The sequence below is a fragment of the Dermacentor albipictus genome, chromosome 2, assembly GCF_038994185.2.
Source record: "Dermacentor albipictus isolate Rhodes 1998 colony chromosome 2, USDA_Dalb.pri_finalv2, whole genome shotgun sequence".
Classification (NCBI taxonomy): domain Eukaryota; kingdom Metazoa; phylum Arthropoda; class Arachnida; order Ixodida; family Ixodidae; genus Dermacentor; species Dermacentor albipictus.
This window is the reverse complement of record NC_091822.1, coordinates 76,108,456-76,130,956: the sequence shown is the minus strand read 5'-3', so window position 1 is coordinate 76,130,956 and position 22,501 is coordinate 76,108,456. Positions and strand designations below refer to the sequence as shown.

General features: G+C 47.7%; 1 protein-coding gene across 1 annotated transcript in view; it reads right to left on the bottom strand.

Moving 5' to 3' along the window:
- The window catches only part of LOC135913108 (techylectin-5A-like), a 30,090-nt gene extending 27,467 nt beyond the window's left edge, over positions 1 to 2,623 (bottom strand). Inside the window, exon 1 of the mRNA XM_065445776.2 lies at positions 2,486 to 2,623. The gene's annotated coding sequence lies outside the window, so the exon portion shown is untranslated. The remainder of the gene's footprint in view (positions 1 to 2,485) is intronic.
- Between the last annotated feature and the right edge of the window lie 19,878 nt (positions 2,624 to 22,501).

Here is a 22,501-nt window from a genome sequence, read left to right as displayed (position 1 = left end):
CGCGAAGGTGCGTAAGGGCTTCTGTACGTGCTTCTGTACACTTGGCATCCTGTAAACTTGGCAGATAAAGCTTCAGAACAGGTATTCCGCTTTAACTCAGGAAGAAGGCCTTACTGTAGAAGCAATGAACGACAATCTTGTGGGCATAATTAAGGGGTGTGGAATAGAAGTAGGTGGTAACTCCGTTAGACAGGATACCAGTAAGCTATCGCAGGAAACGAAAGATCTGATCAAGAAACGCCAATATATGAAAGCCCCTAACCCTACAGCTAGAATAGAACTGGCAGAACTATCGAAGGTAATCAACAAGCGTTAGACAGCTGACATAGGGAGTATAATATGGATAGAATTGAACATGCTCTCAGGAACGGACGAAACCTAAAAGCAGTGAAGAAGAAACTAGGAATTGGCAAGAATCAGATGTATGTGTTAAGAGACAAAGCCGGCAATATCATTACTAATATGGATGAGATAGTTCAAGTGGCTGAGGAGCTCTATAGAGATTTATACAGTACCAGTGGCACCAACGACGATAATGGAAGAGAGAATAGTCTAGAGGAATTCGAAATTCCACAGGTAACGCCGGAAGAGGTAAAGAAAGCCTTGGAAGCTTTGCAAAGGGGGAAGGCAGCTGGGAAGGATCAGGTACAGCAGATTTGTTGAAGGATGCTGGGCAGATTGTTCTAGAGAAACTTGCCACCCTGTATACGCAATGCCTCATGACTTTGAGCGTACCGGAATCTTGGAAAAACGCTAACATAATCCTAATCCATAAGAAAGGGGACGCCAAAGACTTGAAAAATTATAGACCGATCAGCTTACCGTCCGTTGCCTACAAAGTATTTACTAACGTATTTGCAAATAGAATCAGGAACACCTTAGACCCGTCAACCAAAGGACCAGGCAGGATTCTGTAAACGCTACTCAACAATACATCATATTCACACTATCAATCAGGTGATAGAAAAATGTGCGGAATATAACCAACCTTTATATATAGCTTTCATTTATTGCGAGAAAGCTTTTCGATTCAGTCGAAACCTCAGCAGTCATGGGGGCATTGCGGAATCAGGGTGTAGACGAGCCGTATGGAAAAATACTGAAAGATATCTATAGCGGCTCCACAGCCACCGTGGTCCTCTACAAAGAAAGCAACAAAATCCCAATAAAGAAAGGCGTCAGGCAAGGAGATACGATCTCTCCAATGCTATTCACATCGTGTTTACAGGAGGTATTAAGAGATCTGGATTGGGAAGAATTGCGGATAAGAGTTAATGGAGAATACCTTAGTAACTTGCGATTCACTGATGATATTGCCTTGCTTAGTAACTCAGGGGGCCACTGCAATGCATGCTCACTGACCTGGAGAGGTAAAGCCGTAGGGTGGGTTTAAAAATTAATCTGCAGAAAACTAAAGTAATGTTTAACAGTCTCGGAAGAGAACAGCAGTTTACGATATGTAGTGAGGCACTGGAAGTGGTAAGGGAATACATCTACTTAGGACAGGTAGTGACTGAGGATCCGGATCATGAGAATGAAAAATCAGAAGAATAAGAATGGGCTGGGGTGCGCTTGGCAGGCATTCTCAGATCGTTGAACAGCAGATTGCCATTATCCCTCAAGAGAAAAGTTTATAACAGCTGTGTCTTACCAGTACTCTCGTATGGGGCAGAAATCTGGAGGCTTACGAAAAGGGTTCTACTTAAATTGAGGACGACGGAACAAGCTATGGAAAGAAGAATGATAGGTGTAACGTTAAGGGATAAGAAAAGGCAGATTGGGTGAGGGAACAAACGCGACTTAATGATATCTTAGTTGAAATCAAGAAAAAGAAATGGACATGGGCAGGACACGTAATGAGGAGGGAAGATAACCGATGGTCATTGAGTTACGGAATGGATTCCAAGAGAAGGGAAGCGAAGCAGAGGGCTGCAGAAAGTTAGGTGGGCGGGTGAGACTAAGAAGTTTTCAGGGACAACATGCCCACAATTAGTGCAGGACCGGGGTAGTTGGAGAAGTATGGGAGAGGCCTTTGCGCTGCAGTGGGCGAACTAGGATGATGATGATGATGATGATGATGATGATGATGATTCTGACACTTGGCAGCAGCTAATAGATGGTAGCGGCAGTGTGGAACTGATGTAGCAAATTTTAAACAGCAGACTGATCGTCCTATTCATCACAACGTTTTCCTTGCGCAGATATTCAATTTTGTACTAATTCTTGGTGTCGCCTGGTCCAAATAAGTTTATCTTGGCTTGTTCCCTTTTTTGTACTCATTGCTAGATGCATGCATTTGCTTTTATAGTAAGAATTAAGTGGGAATATTTGACGCCAACAGCTCTGAAGCAAGCAATTGTTGACATTAGCGCCTTAAGGCTTGGCTTTCTAAACGTCCATGCCTTTAGTCCTCTTAGCTACGCTAGTACAACTTCAACAGGCATCTCATGGTAAAGAACAAAATAACCATTTCTGGAGAACTTACCTAGACGGGGCTGTGACGAATATGATGCGCTGCCCGGATTTCGGATATCGCTTGTGCCGGCAACCTGCTCAGGGCGCACACAGACTACTGCACTCTCTCATATATTCCCACACACTGTCCGACGTTTGCCGAAGACACGTGCCGACCGACAAAAAGAAAAGAAAGGGCGCATGCATTTCAATGACCCGATATCCCGGGACAGGCTCCCTTTCTCAGAACCTTCTCGCATGTCTGCAACCATCCGTCTTTCTGTCACCGCTGTAAGCACTCGCCTAGCTCAGCAAGCCAACGAAACAAGACACCTACAGAGGGGCTTGGCAGGTCAGTGTCGTAAGGTCGCTTCAGGCACTAGACGAGAAAACATCTGCAATAACAGTGGTCTTGTGGGCGGAAAGTCCGTAGCGACTGAATCTGCGTCAGCTACGGCGTTTTATTTCCTCTTAACTACCTGCCCCAGACATTCGTCCATTTGACTTCCTTTATGCTTTGTTCGCTTTCATTTGGGATTCTTTCTCAAATCATTGCGCTCTGTGCGTTATTGTTCCTCGACACTTTCCGTCAACATCGTTCGCCAAACACACATGCTGTACAAAAGGGTAGTTTTTTTTTTCTTCATTCACGCTGCCACGTGTTAGATAAGCGAGTCTCTTTACTGTGTATTTCGTGTTTGTGTCCACTTCCTCTCTCGCGAAGCGTCCGGAAAAACCGGGACGCTAGCGTCTCCGGTGCGAAAAACCCGAGATAAGCAGCACACGAGGCTCTTCGCACCACCACCAAGCAACGCAGAAATCAGGCTACCAATATTCCTTTATGTAATGATTTATTTATGCGTTTATTCACCCACTAAATCAATCGTTTATTTCTCGTAGCCTGGTTTTAACACATTGCGAAGGATCAAGGCTGCTGGATCCTTCTTGAGAGGGGATCCACCACACAAACATTTCTCAGTGTTAATAAACGACATGACGACCACCGCTAGAATTCCTCAAAACCAGATTCTTATCACATTGGTCCCGCAAGTACAAAATATTAATTCTTTAGCATAGAAGGGAAGACAGGCGCGATCCATACTATGGCACAGGCAATTGAGCACTTATGTACAAAGGAAAAATACTGTAAACGAGCAGTCATAATAAAGCAGTTCAAATTGATAATTACACTTCTCGTTAAGTTTTGAAAAGGGTTTACATACGGCACGAAAAAAGAAATAGCACCGACCAAATCCGCCTAAATGAACAGTGCGTATTTGCACAAGATTAGAAAAAAAAAGCCAGTGCTAGAAATCTGCGCTGAAATTTACAGAAAACTGAACTATTGAAAAGTGTTAACAGGGACATACATTCGCTAACAGCGCATTTGAGTAAAATTTTCTCCAAGAGGTACAAGGCGCCCGATGCCTACGAAATGTCCGCGAAAGGAACATAAGTTAGCCAGAGAAACGAATACATATTGATGACTGTAACAGCTGTGAAGCTTTTTGTGAGACAGCTATCACTTTCACTCGAATCCCATTTTTTAACATTGGAAGGGGCCTGTCGCTGAAACATGGGATGTATTGTGGCAAACATCATTTAATGCATGCAACCGGTATACCAGCAAGGACGGTGATGGTAATTGTTTTTTTCAATCGCCATCATAACGCTTATGTGATGACGTAAAATAGGGCTATGATGGAGCGTTTGCTGCATTCACCTTACTCTTTCCCCCCTCTGTCAGCTTCATCGTCTTCCTGCTGTATGCTCCTGAATTCGTCTTCGGAAGGGTCACGTACAACTTAGATAGCTTGAACCACAGATAATAAAGACCAAAAGAATTATGTACTGTGAAGCAATTTATTTTTCGCCAGAAATGTAACGCCTCTCAGTAAAAGGTGGAGCTGAATAAAAGCTTACTGAAGAAAGGACGGGGTGGGACAAGATGGAAATGAGCAGCTAGTTCAATGTCATCATAATTTTCTAATTAATGCGTAATAGCCCTAATTCTCAAAAAGAACTAGATGAACATAGTGTGAAAGCTACTTCCAGCGTGTACTTCTCATATTGATTTTTTGCTAACAAGGACGGGTTCGTTCAGCACTATTCTGTATGTCGAAGGAATAGTAGAACGAAGGCAACGCTATCGCTGTCACGACGGCCTGCTTTCAATATAGGTGGACCACATTCCCCTGGAGCTTACGTTATTACGCATCACCTCCAACCTAAGCATATCACCTTATGGAGTGCAAGTGCTCGCGGCTCCAGGAAACAGCACTCTGACTTCGCACAAGTGTACGCTAAATACCTAAAGCCTCCCAAAAAGGAGGACATCATTTCCTTTTTGGGCACTGTTTATTGCGAAAGAAGTATGTGCTGCGAAGCATATTCGTGGAAATTTTGTTGCCTGTAGGTGCCACCGGCTACACAACTGACTTGGGAGTTATTCTCAAAACAACGATCGTAGTTGCAGCAACGAAACAATAAATATAGTAAAGCTATTTCTAAGAGCACTTTTATTATTCTCTGTAAGTACGCTGTGACAAATATACCTATAGACATAAACTATCCAAATTACTTTGCATGGTGTTTCCACGAGTGATGAGCTGGTTGAGTGCGAAGGTATGGTCAAGAAGTACCGACGCAGGTATTTTAGTTTCCGGCTTTCCTTTTGTAGTAAGTAGCCAGTGACCCAGAAATCACGGCAAGGGACTTTGGTTGCTTCTCCGCTACACTTTTAATTTTTTGGACGCTTATTAGTGCGAACCAGTCCAACTTCCGATTTGAAAGACCTACCAGATGTGCCTTACTTGATGATCTGCCTCGCAAACGGGAATCTTCACGTGATTGGAGAAAACTGACGCGCACGCCTAACACTCAAGATTTGTCTTGGTAGCTCTTTCACTCCAAGTATGTAGGCTACACGCGCCTTGCGATACCCAAGCCTCCTCCTTGTCATCCTCATTTCGTCGTCCAACAGCGGTGATTTTGTACAGACAGAAGTCGCCACCGTACAGGACGTGGCCGATCACGAACGACCAAGAACTCTGGAAATGTTGAATGACACCGCGCTGAACCATCTCATCCACTTGCTCGTTGATAATGCGCCGTTCTGCAGCGGAAACGCGATGTGCTCGTTGGCGTAAGGGAGCATGGGCAGCGGTGCCTGGGTAGTGTGCAACGATGGTCGTACGACCGAAATATGGTTGGGTGCAATCGGAAGAGTAGGAACGTCTCATGAAGCTGTGTATAGAAGCTGTGTATAGAGCGGCCGCTGTGTATAGAAACGCCAGTACGGCGGCACCTTCGACAGTAACTTTGATAGCGTCTTGAGCGGAAGAGAGATGCCTTGAACTTTTATTCGCAAGCGGTTCTTGCCTCCGGAACAGCCGTAATCAGTTTTCTTCTTCTGCAGGAGGCCGGCGATGCAATGACGACAGGCAGCGCCGTCGAAGAGACGGTGAGTGACGGATAACGAAGTGGCACACAGCGATTCAACATGCAGCAGAGTGCGACGTCAAGGAAACAGACGACCTGACGGAGTCAAAGGCTGATTGTGGGCGTCGGCGACAGTGGCAGGTAGCGTGTCCAGCGATATGCCACAGACAAAGAGATTCGAATTATTCTCCAGTGTCCGCCAGCGTCTGGGCGGTGGGAGAATGGGGCCGAAGACATAGCGACGCAAAGCGCAGCTAGACTCAAGAGCGACGGCATAAAATTTAGTGGCACCACATGTCGGGTATAGCAGAGAAACAGCGATGCCGGCCGAACAGTGACGGCACTGTAGGAAAACGACGCTGAAATGAGTGAACGTTGGGGAACAGTTGGCAGGGCATCAGTAATATGAGTTTTAATGAGGTGCTGCTGGTCTGAAGCCAGAGTCTGGGTGGGTTCGAGCATAAGTGGCGCTCATCGCAACCATTAGGGGTCATTTTCGATAAAAGGAAATCTTATTTCAACACTTATTGGCAATCAACGAGGGTGAGAGCGTAGCCATGACGACAATTCATGCTGAAGCTAGAGCAACGGCGCCGCCATGTAGTGCAGCGCCATTAGCGTGCGTAAACATTACAAACACTAAACTCGCCAAATACCGTACGTTATCATAGCGCACCTGAACCACAGAAACCTAATATCGTTCGGAGCATGTGCAGGGAGGGCAACTCTAATTTTTTTCGTACGTAATGCTTTTACGTTTGGCTGCAAACGCGATTTTAAAATCATCTATAATGAAGTTTTGGAATGTCAGAAAGTTTTATTATTCTGGATTAGACAGTTTTCAAATAGAATACTAATACGGAATTTCTTGACAGAGTCACCGGTCGCGGCGACGTACTGCGTTCAATTTAGGCAGGAATATAAGGTTCTGTTGTCGAAAAGCCCTACCGCTCAGTGACTACGTGAAACACAGGAGAAGAGGTAAGTACAAGAATTCCGTGAGTTATTGGGCGCTGACATATAGATCTGTAATCAGAACATCATCACGTTTTCGGCGCATATATATGACAAGGTAAAAATAAGACGTCATAGTTTTGCGGAAGCCCACAAGGTAGAGAGAAGTAATTAATTAAGGGAAAATCAGACATCCGCCCAATCGTAGCAACTGCAACAAAAGAAACCCTTTGGGTTTCTTTTGTAGCAAATGCTTAGATTGGTTGCTTGTCTAATTTTCCCTTAGTTAAGAATAGCTTATGCAACATCAAATTAGCCTGTTGCTTCTTTACCGAATGGCTGTAAACTGAACACAGCATCCAACTTAGGTCGCTGCAGCTCAATATTGCTAACACTTGATAACAACGACCTCCTTAAATGTCCTCAGGCTCACCTCAATGTCACAACAGCTTCTTACCGCCGAGCAGACAGATTTACTGCACGGTAGCTTCTGCACAATATAGCCTGCCGACAGAATATGACTGTCTGAAAGCACGCAAAAATTTTCCTTTTTACTTCGGTATGGCCATTTCTCAGACAGCACAAACGAGGTTAAAAAAAAAGCTCAGGTAACCCTGGATATGCAAAACGAAAACTTGGTTTAGCCTTGTTGAGTATTGGTTAAATTTTACTTGGCTAACCTTTGATTTAGCTGTAATTATTATACTTAGGTGTACAATCCTCATTAAGCCAGGTATGACGGCTGTGCCTTGATCGGTGGCGAGACATGACACGCATCGTTTGACGGTGCGATGCCTGTTGTGCCTCAGGGAAGGCGCATGTGCTAGACATGCAATGAGACGCCGCGAACATGCGCAGCGTCGAAGCACAAACCGACAGGGCACGAATGCTCCAGCTACATTGATATCGGCTGTGCGACGCCTGTCAGTGAAGCACCTCGCCGGGCGATATCCGCGGGGTGTTCAGACACCGCTCGGCGACGACGGCTCCAAGCCTCCCGCTCCCGTGCAAAGCTCAGAGAAGGCGGCCTGGACCATGACCAAGCTCTCGCTGAGTTGATTCTTGGGCATCCATAATTGAAGTGGTAACTTAGCGCGACAAAAGCACGGAAACAAGAAAGGTGGATAAGGACAAGTGCTACTTTACAACTGTTTGATGGTAGGAAGGATAGTACATATATATGCTCTTTTCACGTATGCGCGTACCAAGCAGAAGAGAACAGGCTCATGCACATCAAAGGCGGTTGCGCAAGAATTTAAACTCGGCATCTATTAATGAGGTAGATGGCTCATTTATACACCTATCTGTATTCTTCTTGTTAAACAAGGCCTCAAGAGAGAACCTGGAAGAGGCGTTGCCGCTCCTGCCGAGAATAGCAGTCGCAGAAAATCGAGCATCACAGCCACACGTGCTAACATGAGCGACCAAATGTGCGCCCTTATCTTCCTTTTTCTTTAGTTTTTGCGCATATTCCCGTAATTGGTCATTCACGCAACGTTCGGTTTGTCCAACGTAGAGCTTCCCACAAGGGTGCAAGGGAATTGCGTATACAACCCCTCTGGAGCACACAACAAAGGGCTCTTCTTTCCTCGTACGGCAGCCCCGCCTGCTCTCACAGCAAATTCGAAGGCACAGCTTCCAAAGCTTGTTGGGCGCTGAAAAAAACTGGAGGAATACTATGATGGTTGGCAACCTTTTTAAGGTTGTGTGACACCTTGTGCGCGTAGGGTATAACCTCTGGTTTACCTTTGGTGAAACGGCTGAAGATAGTGAGTATTTTGCTCCCTTAGACGGATTCTCCGGCTCTTATGCCAGGGCGATAGTGCATCTTCTTCTAGTAAAGACAATCTTCAAATTCAGGCATCAGTTTGCACATTCAAACACAACTCATTGCAATTGACGGGATCCTTGATCATAACCTGCGCGCGCGCCAACTTCTTAAGCCAATCAGATCTTTTGCGTTTAACACCCTTGCGCCACAAGATCCCTCGAGTGCACACGACGTCATCCCTGTGTGTCAGTACCTCGATGCTTGGCAGCAAATCCATTTGCAAAGCCTACTCGTCCAACAACCCCCCGACAAGCAGTGTTGAGCTCCGAATTCTCGTTCGTGAAAACTTCAAGCACACGATTTGTAAACTTCCTAAAGCTGTTACTTTCATTCCGCTGTCACCGTCATACGCAGGACGATTAAAGAGGTGTTGGCCTCCCTGGACACCGCCAATCATCCAGCCATTTCTCCTTGCCTGCCACCGCCTTCGTGCGCCCATATTGCTGAAAAGTCAGGTGTGTCTCCATGCCCCACGTCGCCTGAGCCAGTTCAAGGTCAGCTAGCACCTTTACATGCACGAGCACCCAATCTGCCTGACTTCTCTTCCTGGCTTCAATTGCGCCCGATGTGATGCTACTGCGGCAGACGATGGCACATTTCCCGGTTTTGCAGACGTCGCAAATAAGACGAACGACGTGGCTGCGCTGTCTTTCAGAGCGATGTACTCTCTCCTTGATCATACAGCCGATATTCCAATAATCGTTCCAGTTTCCGACCTCCATCTCCGGCAGGCTTCTTCAACATGACCCCAAGTTCACGTTCCTTGAGAAGCCACTCCCCATAGCCATTCCGACGCTCCATTGCTCCGCTACGCCCGGCTTCACAGCTCCCAGAAAACTAACCACTGTAGTGTTTGGAGGTAAAGCTGCAGGTTTGCGAACTGTTATAGTTCCTCCTGAGCGCCAGTCAAACATGTTATTGGTGTCTGTGGAAAGTGTGCGGTTATGGGGTTTGGCTGACACGGGAGCTACTCTTTTTCGTATGCGTGCAGAATTGCGCTCTCGGATGAAAGAAGTGAAAACCCCTACATTCGAAATTTTCTGCGGGGCGCTGATGCAAATATTTGATCCCACGCAGAATGTTTTGCGAGTGCCATAACTGACTGTATCCGTCACCACATTCAGTTTGAGATTTTATTTCGTGCGCCCACTAACTCACTTTAGGTTGGGCTTTCTCTCGTCCGACGTCCGCTTTAAGTTCATGGCATCAACCGAGACCGACCACTCTACAGCATGCTGTCGACTAAGGATGATTGCATTTGTTAATAGCTGCTGATTCTTTGCTCCCTCCTGGTCACGACCAACGTATTGCCCTCTAGACTATCGCTATCTATTGAGGCAACGTGTTTCTCACTGCCTACGGCCGTCTTCTTTCCCGTGGCGTTGTCTTCACTTCTAGCTTGGTGCGTTTCAAAGATGGCTGTACGTTCATCACCGCTTTCCACACAACCCCAGATGCTAATCTTCTGCCTCAAGGCAAGGTGTCACTTGGTGTGAGAAAGCTGAACCAGTCTCTATTTCCCCCTTGATGCTTCTCCAGCTCTCTCTCTCTGGTTCTCTCGGCTGGATGAATCTTGTTCTCCATCCGCCCGTGCTTCTGCAATAAGCCATAAACTTACTAACTCGCAGACTCAGGCATTGCTAGATTCGCTGATGAAGCACCAATCATCATTTTACGCCAATCCATTTTTACTCGGATGGACTTGCGTCATATCCTATCTAATCGACAGCGATGGCGAAACTATTGTGCGCCGTAGTCTCTAACCGGTCTCTTTAGCTTAGCGCTAAGACATTTAGGAGAACCTCGCCGACAGGCTAAAAAAAGAACATCATACACCAGTCTGCGAGTTCTTCGTCATATCTCATCATTTTAGCAGAACAAAAACTCAGTCTTCATCCACTCTGTGACGAAGGATGACCAGCGAAGCTGTGTATGTGGGCCCCTTAATGACGAACTGCATCTCCGCCGCGGGTCGGCCCGGCATTGCAGTATCTTCGGGATCGGCCAACGTATGGGGAGTGCTTGACGCCTGCTTCACCTCCACGGCGGGTCGGCCCTGCATTGCACTATCTTCGGTATCGGCCAACGTATGGGGAGTGATTAATCCCTACTTTACCTCCCCCGCGGGTCGGCCCGGCATTGCACAACCTCCGGGATCGGCCCATGCATGGGAGTTTTTTGCTTACAACGACACGAAAATTTCCTTGGAGGGTAGAAGTATGCAGCTTCGATGTAAAATGACGGATCGGTACTCTTTTGCTTTGATTACCACCAGGTAATTTATGCGATGCCGCCTATCGATGTCGCACTTCATTTTTTGCCAAGGGCGCAATACTTCTCCAGCATAAATCTTCGTTGGAGCTATTTTTTAAGATTCCAGTGCGCAACACGTAAAAAAAAACAAAAGACCGCTTCTTCACTCTTCATGGTTTAGTAAGTAAGTGTACTTAGAAATGCCAGAAACTTACTGCGTAAGTTTCAGGCATCGCGTTGTCCACGCGATGACAAAGGTCGAGAAAATTTTCAATATACGACTTGTAGGAGTCGCCATTAGCGTGCACGCGCTCAGACAGCTTCCTCGAAACTTCAGAGTGAACCATGAGTGTGTCCCAACTCCGCCGAAGATGCTCTCTGAAAGATAACAAATCACAGAAATGCCGATCGTGACTGGTAAACCATGTCTTGGGTACCTCAGTGACGTAGAAGGCACGTTCCGTAATTTAGATGTCTCGCCTCAGTGGTTGAAGAAATTTACTCGAGCATATTAAGGCGTAAGCCTTTAGTGGCTCATGAGTGTTCGGGCTAAGTCCCTGGTGAGCGCAGGAAAGCGGTGATCACCGGCAGGGGGAGCAAGGAGAGGAGGGGCCCCCGGCGAGGGCAGCATGGAGAGCAGGCGCCACCAGCGAGGAAGCAAGGAGAGGAGGCGCCATGCAAGTAGCGCTGTGCGAGTGGGGGCGTGGGAGAGCGTGGGCATGCGCGTGGGGGTGCGCGCACTATGGCGACAGACCTTGAAGCCATATTGATGTGATTGCACCCATGCTCAGCACCACGGCTTCGTCCGTTCGCAGAACAGTTCAGACAACATCAACAGAGGCAGTCATAGGTAGGCTTCCGCTTATTGCAGTTTAGCTCAGCAAAGTGCCCATAGATTTTTTTTTCAGCCAACATTCGACGTCATCTCCGCCTAGGCCAACGAACATCTTAGGATCGCGCTGGCGGCTGCTTACAGTCCAGGAGGGTGGCGTGGCAGGTATTAGAACGGGGCTGGTGGCGTCCCGTCCTCCAGGAGTGGAATGTGAAAGAGCAGAGGTCAAAGGGACCTTAATGCACTTCCACAACTTCAGAAGTAACAGTTTAGCCTTCGTTGTATTCCCGAAGCACGGGATAGCGCACTGAAAATGAAAAAATTGGAGGACGCTTAAGCTTCGCCTTCAAGAGTGGGACGCGACAGCGTTCCCGTCGACCCGCCAAGGGGTATAAGACAATGCGCTACGGCACAGCGATCACTTACGATGCGCCCCGCATCGGACTTATCGCCCACCTATCACGCGGTGAGCGTCGAGCAACGCAGCGTTCGCCGCGGCAACGAAACGTGCGCCTGAGCGAAAGAAACGAACCAAAGAACTCGGTGTCTCGGAGGGGAAACGATCTACGCCAGCCAAACGTCGTGATCGGCACGGGCAGAGAGATAGATAGTAATAGATAGTAATAGAGAGATAGATAGATAGTAATAGAGAGATAGATAGATAGTAACAAAGCGGCAGCTTAAAACCTGAGGGATCGGTGACCCGACGCGCAGTCTCTTGAAGGGTAGGCTGGCGCCACCGAGACAAATCCATCGGTGCACTTAGCTTTACGGGCCCGCCGGACGAGACGAACAATGCACAAGACGGCATTGCGAATCGGTGGGCGCTCGTCGGCAGGCGTGTCCTTTGCGGCACGCAGTGCTCGATGGGATTAGTTAAGGCGCGAGGACGGAGCGACGCAGATGGCCGTTCCCCGTAAGTGTTTTTCAATGTGTCGGGAGACTTTTCCATATATGTCGCGGAGGCGAAACGGTTGGGATGTTATTCGTTTATTTGTTGTTTGGTGGTTACTTTCTCTCCCTCTATCTCTCTGAATGTTCCGAGGAACGCAGGGAGAGGGTGAGAGAGAGAGTGCCCAATGAGTGACAGCCCAGTTGACCCAATCAGGTCACTGGGGTGTCGTGATTTGCCGTGAGGGGATTCGGGAGGGGTAACCGATGGTTTAAAACCTGGCTCCCGACCTCTCACAAGGGTTCCGGGCGCAAGAAAGGTGCTCTGCACTTTCGGCTCTGCCGAGTTAAGGCGCCGGTCCCAGTGTAACCCAAGGGTCTTGACGTACGAACGGTGCTATGTACTATCGGCTATGTCGAGTTGATACGTCGGACCCACTGTAAATAGCTGTCAATATATATAATGTGTACATAAAGTCTATTCTCCAAGTTCAACGTCTATGGCGTCCCATCTCTGATGGAAGAGGAGAAACGGCGACAGCTGAAGCAAAGTTTTCTCTACCAAGTAAGCTGGTTACGCCAGCTTGGAGGCACTCTGTGCCACGAAAGTAACAAGAGAAGGTAAAGAAAATTCACTGGCGCAGTCTGGACAGGACCGAAACAGTCGACGACAAGGAACGCTCTGCATTCCGACTGAAGCGTCGCAGACAGCGAGGAAGTTCGCCAGAGACTACAAGAAGCAACTCGGCAACGACATCGAACTTCGGCCTGGGCAAGAAAACCCGCAGCTGAGGCGAAGCAAGCAGTCAATCCAAGGGCGTCGACGGTTCCTGGCCGTCTCCACTTCGGGCAAGGTCCCGTGAGGACATTGGAACTTTGGTGCGACCGACGGTGCCTAGTCCGCAACGGGCAAGGCTTGGCAGCGGCGACCAGCAGCATCTCAGCAAGTGGTGAGTCCTCTCGTTCTTACACCTCGGGGGTACCGCTGCCTGGTCGTACTGTAGCCTATGAATACGAGGTTTGCTCACTTGAACCCCGACAGGAGAAATCAGCCCACGATGAGTGAATCGGGAGCCGAGAATGTCGAGGACCACTCAGAGGGGTCTGTCGCATCAGAGAGCCAGAGGGAAATGGACCTAAAAAGTCTCGCGGATCGGCGCCGGGTGCTTGAGTTGGAGGTGGAGCTTGCGCGACTTAGGCAGAACGGAAGTGGGAGCTCACGGGAAAGCGGGCACGCGTTCGGTGTGCAGGATCGCTGCAGTGAGCTCAGACGCTATGCTAAATGTCTCACTGGGGTGCTTCCGAAATTTCTGTCAGAGGCCGAGGCTCCGGTGTGGTTTGAGTCGGTTGAGAGCGCCCTGACGGCGTATGAAGTGCCGGGGAGTTTTGGGGACAGATTGTTTTCCCGTTGGTGGCGGAGAAGGTTCCGTTTTTGTCCACAAGACTTAGCCCGGCGGAACATAAGGAGTATGGGAAAGTCAAGGAAACAGTACTTGACGAGCTCAAACTTTCCGCAGGGGAATACCTCAAAGGTTCTTGGGGTCAGGAAAGCGCAGGAATGAAGGATGGAGACCTTATGCAACTCGCCTTCAAAGCTACCTGCACTTCTACCTTGACTCGAGAGGTGTGTCGACGTTCGAGGAGCTCGTTAAACTGCTGGTTGCTGACCAATTGAAGAAAAACCTGTCAGATGACGCACTTCGGTACGTCACGCTGCAGGAAGGAAAAACGTGGCTAAAAGCACCAGAACTAGCCGCGCTACTGCGGACATTCGAGGAGGCGCAAGGCATGAACAGTGCTGGGAAGCAGCTGAAACAAAAGACGGCAGAGTCGCAAAGCCCGAGTGTTAAGCCTGGCGCACCGCAAAGTAGTTGCGGCGGTGGGACAGGTCAAGGCGCGGAGACAAAACCAAAGTTTAGAGGTTGCTTCGCGTGCGGCTCTAGTGGGCATATGAAATGGAATTGCCCCCTGGGTCAGGGGCAGCAAACATCGAACGTTCCGAGTACTAAGGGCGATAATTTGTCGGCGTACGTGGCGATAGGAGAGCCCGCAGCCGGGCACAGCGACCTCATTCCCGTGGTTCTAGAATGTAAGGATAGGCATATCGACGCAATTTTGGACACGAGAGCAGAAATTACAGTGTTGCGCGAGAGCGTAGTTCCGCAAGCGATCGTACAGGCGCACGGAACGATCAGCCTAACCTCCGCCTTCGGAGATAAGGTGAGGGCAAAGCTCGCGGAGGTCCCGTTAACATTGTCCCGCGATTGTGGCGTTTTCGCAAACGTAAAAGAGGCGGTGCCGGTGTTGTGTGCGTTAACGGACAAGCTCACGGAACGGACCGATTGCCTGCTGTCACAGGAAGCATGGCAGTTACTTAAGGACGAGCGTGGTTTCGAGGGGGTAGTGAAAATCAGAGAGCAAAAGGCAGACGGCGCCCAGCCAGAACTTGAGGGCATTCCGTCGGACACAGGAGCTGTGAGGGCAAACGAGAAGTGCGCTTCCGACGTAGACCGCGAGATGCCAATGGCATGCCTTTCTGAAGAGTGCGGCGCAGCCGCGCAGACTACCGTTTCTGCTTTGCTTGCGGAGGCGCAGCGGCGACAGTCGGGTGCGGCTGAGTTGTCGAGAGAGGGTGACGGGGTTAATCCCGAAGTGTCGCTAAGCGGCCAGGCCGATGACAAGAAATCCGGTCAGGAGATCGTGGAGGTAGAGCCAGGTGGTTCGAGTGTCTCCGAATTCGGGGCTGATAGCTGTGTTGACAGAGAGTGCAGCGGCGCTGCGGTTGCGATGCAAGCATGCACTGAGGTTGCAGAAAAGCAGCAGCCGGCAGCTACAGCGTCCGTGGGCTCATCGGTGGTCGATCAGGTTCTGGCAATGGCCGATGTCACTCTGGTGAAAGTTCCAGATGTACCAAAAGAAGAGAAGACTACGGGTGACGTGGCTTTCGCTGATGGCGGCGTTATGGAGCGTCGTTGTGAGGTGCGTGGTGGCCAGAAACGCGGTGGGATCTCTGCGAGCTCTCGGCGTGTAGAGCTAAACGTGGTCCCGCTCGAAGATCCTGAATTTATAACGGAACCAAGCGAGGGTTGTGCTCCCATTCGCGAGACACAAGTGACGGCCGTGCTGAAGTTAAGCGCCGCCGTCAGTGTTCACGTGGCGACAGCTGCGGTGTTGAGAAAAGCAGACGAGGGCACCATGTGCGAACCACCCGAGGTGTCGGCTCGATTCTCGATGCGTCCGAAAGGGCGAGCGTGCAGGGCTGGTCAGGCGGTTTCTATCGTAGCATTGAATCCAGGTGCACTCAGGCCGATGGGGAGCATGAGTTTTTCGAAGCGGTCGTGGCGCGATGGAAACGTCGTTTCGGGACAGACGGTTTGTCGCAGAGCACGCTGTGAGGTAACCCGTACACGCTGCGGGGATCACCCCTTCGACCCCGGCGGCTAAGTAGGAGCTGTGGGGGGGTTTCACTCCACCTATGTTTCATCTTAGTTTAAGGTGTAGGATGCTTATGCTATGTATAGTTGAAGGCATGCTTGGGTAAAGGCAGCTGTGCTTCCGAGGCAGTTAAGATACGGGAGGATTATGCAGTGAACACTCGCGCGGAAAAGAGTGACGTGCGGAACTATTGAACTATGGAACAGAACTGTGCGAAGAAGTGTGTTCTTCAGTGAAATAAGCGTTTTCCTGTCGCATTATTGCATGCGTTCAAGGAGTTCTGGTTGTTCTGTTGTGTGTCTTTTTTTTTGTTTTGTGTGTGCGGTCATTATAGTGACACCGTGACTCGCGATGCTGGGCATGAACCATGTTCGGTGTTTGTTATTGTTTGGTTCTTTTTCATTAGTTAGTGCTTGTGCATTTTATATGCCTGTACGGCCTTTCGTTCAGGCAGAGTTATTGTATGACCATTGTGCGCTTGCATTCAGTGTTAGCGCAGAGGGGCTCGGTTGTTAGGGAGCGATGCTGGTTCAGGCCGCGCGGGCAGGGACATATAAATCCTAGTGCCGAAAGTGTTACATTTGCTTTACTTTCTTTGCACCATCCTTTTTGTTTTGTTAGTATTCAGGTACCCGCATTTGAGCGCGTACATGAATCTTAGGGAGGACGTGTAAAGGATGTTGCAAAACGGCATGGACGCTGAGAGGTCATTTCCCTTCCTAGAATTGGGGGAGGTCGCCGTTTTCGGGCTTAGCCGAGAGTAAAGCCAGCCGGGCGCTTTGGTAATGAGTCGGGAGACGCTCTTCGACGGCAGATAGCCCGCGCCGACGCGTCGGGACATTTTAACCTGTCACGCGTGCGGGCAAAGCGTCGTTAGGGCGTCAATGGTCATGCCGGGGGGGGGGGGGTACAAAGCGGCAGCTTAAAACCTGAGGGATCGGTGACCCGACGCGCAGTCTCTTGAAGGTTAGGCTGGCGCCACCGAGACAAATCCATCGGTGCACTTAGCTTTACGGGCCCGCCGGACGAGACGAACAATGCACAAGACGGCATTGCGAATCGGTGGGCGCTCGTCGGCAGGCGTGTCCTTTGCGGCACGCAGTGCTCGATGGGATTAGTTAAGGCGCGAGGACGGAGCGACGCAGATGGCCGTTCCCCGTAAGTGTTTTTCAATGTGTCGGGAGACTTTTCCATATATGTCGCGGAGGCGAAACGGTTGGGATGTTATTCGTTTATTTGTTATTTGGTGGTTACTTTCTCTCCCTCTATCTCTCTGAATGTTCCGAGGAACGCAGGGAGAGGGTGAGAGAGAGAGTACCCAATGAGTGACAGCCCAGTTGACCCAATCAGGTCACTGGGGTGTCGTGATTTGCCGTGAGGGGATTCGGGAGGGGTAACCGAAGGCTTAAAACCTGGCTCCCGACCTCTCACAAGGGTTCCGGGCGCAAGAAAGGTGCTCTGCACTTTCGGCTCTGCCGAGTTAAGGCGCCGGTCCCAGTGTAACCCAAGGGTCTTGACGTACGAACGGTGCTATGTACTATCGGCTATGTCGAGTTGATACGTCGGACCCACTGTAAATAGCTGTCAATGTATATAATGTGTACATAAAGTCTATTCTCCAAGTTCAACGTCTATGGCGTCCCATCTCTGATGGAAGAGGAGAAACGGCGACAGCTGAAGCAAAGTTTTCTCTACCAAGTAAGCTGGTTACGCCAGCTTGGAGGCACTCTGTGCTACGAAAGTAACAAGAGAAGGTAAAGAAAATTCACTTATATATATATATATATATATATATATGTATATATATATATATATATATATATATATATATATATATATATATATATATATTTATATATTTATATATATATATATATATATATATATATATATATATATATATATATATATATATATATATATATATATATATATATATATATATATACATATATATACATATATATATATATATATATATATATATATATATATATATATATATATATATATATATATATATATATATAGGCCACTACCCACAGTGCTCTGAATTAACGTTAAGGAGTTATTGTTGTTGGTATCCAGGAACTCACGTGATTAAACGCAAAATTTCTCCACTTCGTCTTGGCACTCATCTGCTGCAAAAGCACCATTTTCGCTGCGCTCATAGCATATTTCTCACAAAAAATTTAAAACATCCTGCATAGGCATCAAACTTCTACCTGTGCTTAATGATTCCCTGCAGCCTTTGCGCAGTCCTTAGTTCGTGTTATATTCAGAGCTTCTGCGATGATCGTGGGAAGTTTTGCAGTAGGGGAGAGACAGAATGAAAATTTAGTTGTTATTTTTTCAGACTCTTATTTATGAGTAATCACCGTGAGAATGCAGCCCGGCCTCTGTAGTGTTGCGCATATTCTACTAGAGCCGTTGAGTTGGACGTTCGAATTGAGATGTTTAGGAAAAGGCTGTTTCTTTATTTTATTTTTTTGTGTGTGGAAGGGGGGGCGTGGGAGGGTTGCTTGCAGCCAGGCATACGTAGTAAAAAAATTAATAAAAAGGACCATCGCACAAATGCGTGCAGCCCTGTGTGACGCAATACAACAATGAGTTAGCACATTTTTTGTCCGTTATCGATCGGCTATGGTCGCCCGTGGCATTAGGGTTTAGTTTCGCCTCCATGAGGATCTTGCGTCCAATACTCTCAGTACCAGTGCAAAACAACAGGTGATGGATGGCCGTCGAAGGAACAGCAGCCGTGCCCTTGTGTTCCGCTACGTTCAAGGGTTGTCACAAGTCAGCATGCCCAGATGACAGCTTTTGTCAGGGCCACGCCAGCCGGGAGCGTTCAAAGACAAACTTACTTTTTGATTCGATGGAACCAGGCGCACGGTACCATACCTTCACAAGTTCACTATTGGATGCCGTACTTATGGACTTCGAGGACATCTCGGCGGTCATAAGGAAGAGAGACTAGTGAGCCATTTCGTCGGTCAAGATGATTAACGGATTTGGACTGCATCCCTGAACTCATTACAATGTAGCGCTGAAGTGTGATGACCTATTTTAGTCTACCCATTTCTCGCAGTTTTTTAATGTCTTGGTGGCTTTCAGTTTCTTCAGTGCATCAAGACAGTCTGTGTAAAATGTTGCAGTAGAATAGATGCAGCAGGCTAATAAAGAAGTAGCGTTCTAGGGATAATGAGGCCACCTAAATAAAATACGGGCTTGCCCAGTTGTTTCTCTACATGGTGCTGGATGTGGCGTCATCGGGCAGTGACTGATATAGTAAGAACGAGAAGAAAGGGGGTTAACCGAGGGGCCCGATTTTTATTAGTCATATCATAAGAAGCCAACAAACACTGACACCGAGGACAACATAGGGGAAATTACTTGTGCTTAATAAACGAAATGAAAATGAAAAACCGAGTTGTTTTTTTCGTCCACTTTAGTTTCCATTAATTTATCGTTTCTTTATTTCATTTATTAGGCACAAGTAATTTCCCTATGTTGTCCTTGGCGTCAGTGTCGTTGGCTTCTTATGATATGACTAATAAAAATCGGGCCCCTCGGTTAATCCCCTTTCTTCTCGTTCATTACATAACGAGGGTCTCGAATCCGGGTACATTGACGCCTTCAGGTAACATATGTGGGTTTATTGACCAGTTGCCTTCACCCAAAAAGATCACGTTCTCGTGAAGCCTGCGGCAAAAAGATCGTTCCACGTCCGCCGACAAGGTCTGTGAGTGGTGGCGCTGGCTAACACTCCCAGGGTTCTACTAGGACACATAAATACCCAAGAAAGTGGATGGGGAAACAGCACCGCGGTAGCTCAATTGGTAGAGCATCGCACGCGAAATGCGAAGGTTGTGGGTTCGGTTCCCACCTACGGCAAGTTGTTTTTTCATCCACTCTAATTTCCATTATGTGTCGTTTCTTTGTTTAATTTATTAAGCACAAGTAATTTCCCCTATGCTGTCCTTGGTGTCAGTGTTTGTTGGCTTTTTATAATATGATATAGTAAGAGGAAGACAAGGACGACCAATTAGCAGTTCAGGAAATTTATAAATACGTTACATCTTGCTGCTGAGCCAGGTGGTTCATAGTTCGTGAGACGAAAATAGAGGCCAAAGCAATCAAGAAAAGACCCGACAAGAAAGAACGTAAAAAGGGGGAAAGAAAAGAAATAAAGTGGGGAAAAAGCGTCAGAGATTTGCGTGTTTTTTTTTTATATTTTCGTCTTCTTTCTTTGTAGTACCATGCGATGTCACCGATGTGAGCGCCCGCATGCTCGTCATTCACCATGCTTTAGTTGTGGCCTCTGAAATTAAAATGGCGCGCCGACAACCCGTAGCAATCTGCGAGGCCAACCCTCTACATTCCCCTGGATATTTAAGCATTGTGTCATGGCATCCAGCATTCATTCGCGCAGCAACGTATTTTATTGTTTCAACCTTTGTGCAAAGCTTACAGCTTTGCAACAGGTAGCTGGATTTCAATCAGGGAAGTTACTTTAGAAAGTGTTACACCGTATATTTCTAAAAATGAAACAGCCAACATTGTTTTTTTTTCGTACGTTTCCTTGGTCCGCATTTTGCATATTTTTGTGGTCTCCTGCTGCGCGTTGTCCGTGGGGTCTGCACTTAGCACGAGTGTGTTTGCAGTAGCGCTCTAATTAGACCCATTTTTGTTAAGATGTTAGAAGACGAAGAGTGCTATGCGCTTATATCCCGTCCGCGCCACAATTATTCCGGATAACAAAGCACTTGTGTGACGCTGACGTTTGTCATGGACTGCTGAGTCGGAACATGCGCGAAGGAAAGAGCGGTATGCCTGCTACCCCTACGGTAGTACTTGTGTTACGTGAGCACTTTCCTCCTCTTGCGCGTACACACGAGTCTGCCAGCTGAATGTTTGATTTCACGTGTGGTGGACGGCACCAGTGTCAAAACAGCTTGTGCGGTGCCGGTGCAGTGCAGGCGTGGAGTCCGCGATGCCTGCTTAAGTTGTCGCACACGCCTTCAAGTCGAGCGCTAAGGTGTGCGGCATGTCACCGATTTAAGCTGAACAATTTGCGGCCCGGCCTATTTATCAGGATTAGAAATTGGGCTGGCTGGTCACTGTCAAACCACTTGAATGTCACTGTAACAAACCACTTCTCACAGGGTTGCTGGTTCCTGTATTCTCATGCTCATCCGTATACCTGCCGCGGTGGCTTAATGACTATGGCGTTGCGCTGTCGAGCTCGATGTCGGGGGTTCCATCCCGGCCATCCCAGCCACATTTGAAGGGGCAAAATGCAAATAGCACTTGTGCATTAATATTTCTGAGCCCGCTAATCAACCCAAGGGGTGAGAATTATTCTGGGAGTCTGGCACTGCGGCGTGCTTCAGAATCAGATCGTATGGCACGTAATACTGCAAGAATAAATTTTTCAATTGAGGGCTTTGTACGTGTAATGTCTCAGTATGACTCATGCAGCAACCGTTTATTTTAACTTTAAAGTCCCTGTCCGCTTTTTGGTTGTATGGTCATAAAATAGTGATGAAGCAAGTGTCGGAAATAGTGACGGGCCATGTATGATACGTTTGTCACACTGCCATTGGGATCGGGACCGAATTTCTATATCGCAATTCGCTCATTAGCCCAAGCCGCGCAATTGGGCCACTCGCAGTCTAGAAATGCGTTCCCGATCAAAAATGCATCTTTGATACTGGTATTGCAAGCGCAGATCATCGAAAAAAGCAGGTCGGCTCGTATGTGGTGAATCAAATGCAACGGTGATGTCTCCTCAGTTCTACAAATGCAAAAATTAGGTGCTGATAGCGAATGCGATTGACGCCACCGGTTTCTTACCTAGCTGTGAGCATTTATACAGGCGCAAACATATTTCGGTTAAATTGTGCGTGTGCATTTAATAATATAAAGACCAACGTATTACTTCAATGTTGTGGAGTATGGAAAAAAATAATGGATCAAGACGGGTCATACGATTACCTCTACGCTAATTACAAAACTACGCTAATTTAAAAGGTGTTGTATTTTTGCCAATCGTTTACCAAGTGCATCTCAAGAGCTCCATCATAAACATTATGTAGCCGTTGATAACAGTGAACTAATGTTCTAGATAACGTACCTACGATTTTATATCATATATTTCTCCTGGCGAAAACGTTTCTTATAATAATTTTATTGTGTGCAGGATTGTGGAGCTAGTAGTTTATAACGCTCAGTGACAACTTTCAGAACTTTCTTGGCTGAGCTTATACGCTTTCCATGGTATTTAACAGTCAAGTGGCATTGTCTTTGTTGGTCTACCATTATACTATTTGTGGCAGGAAACGTTTTGTGCTATAAATGACAGAGCAGGTAAAGCAGTATTTGATCCCTGCCCGGCCGCGGTAGACCAG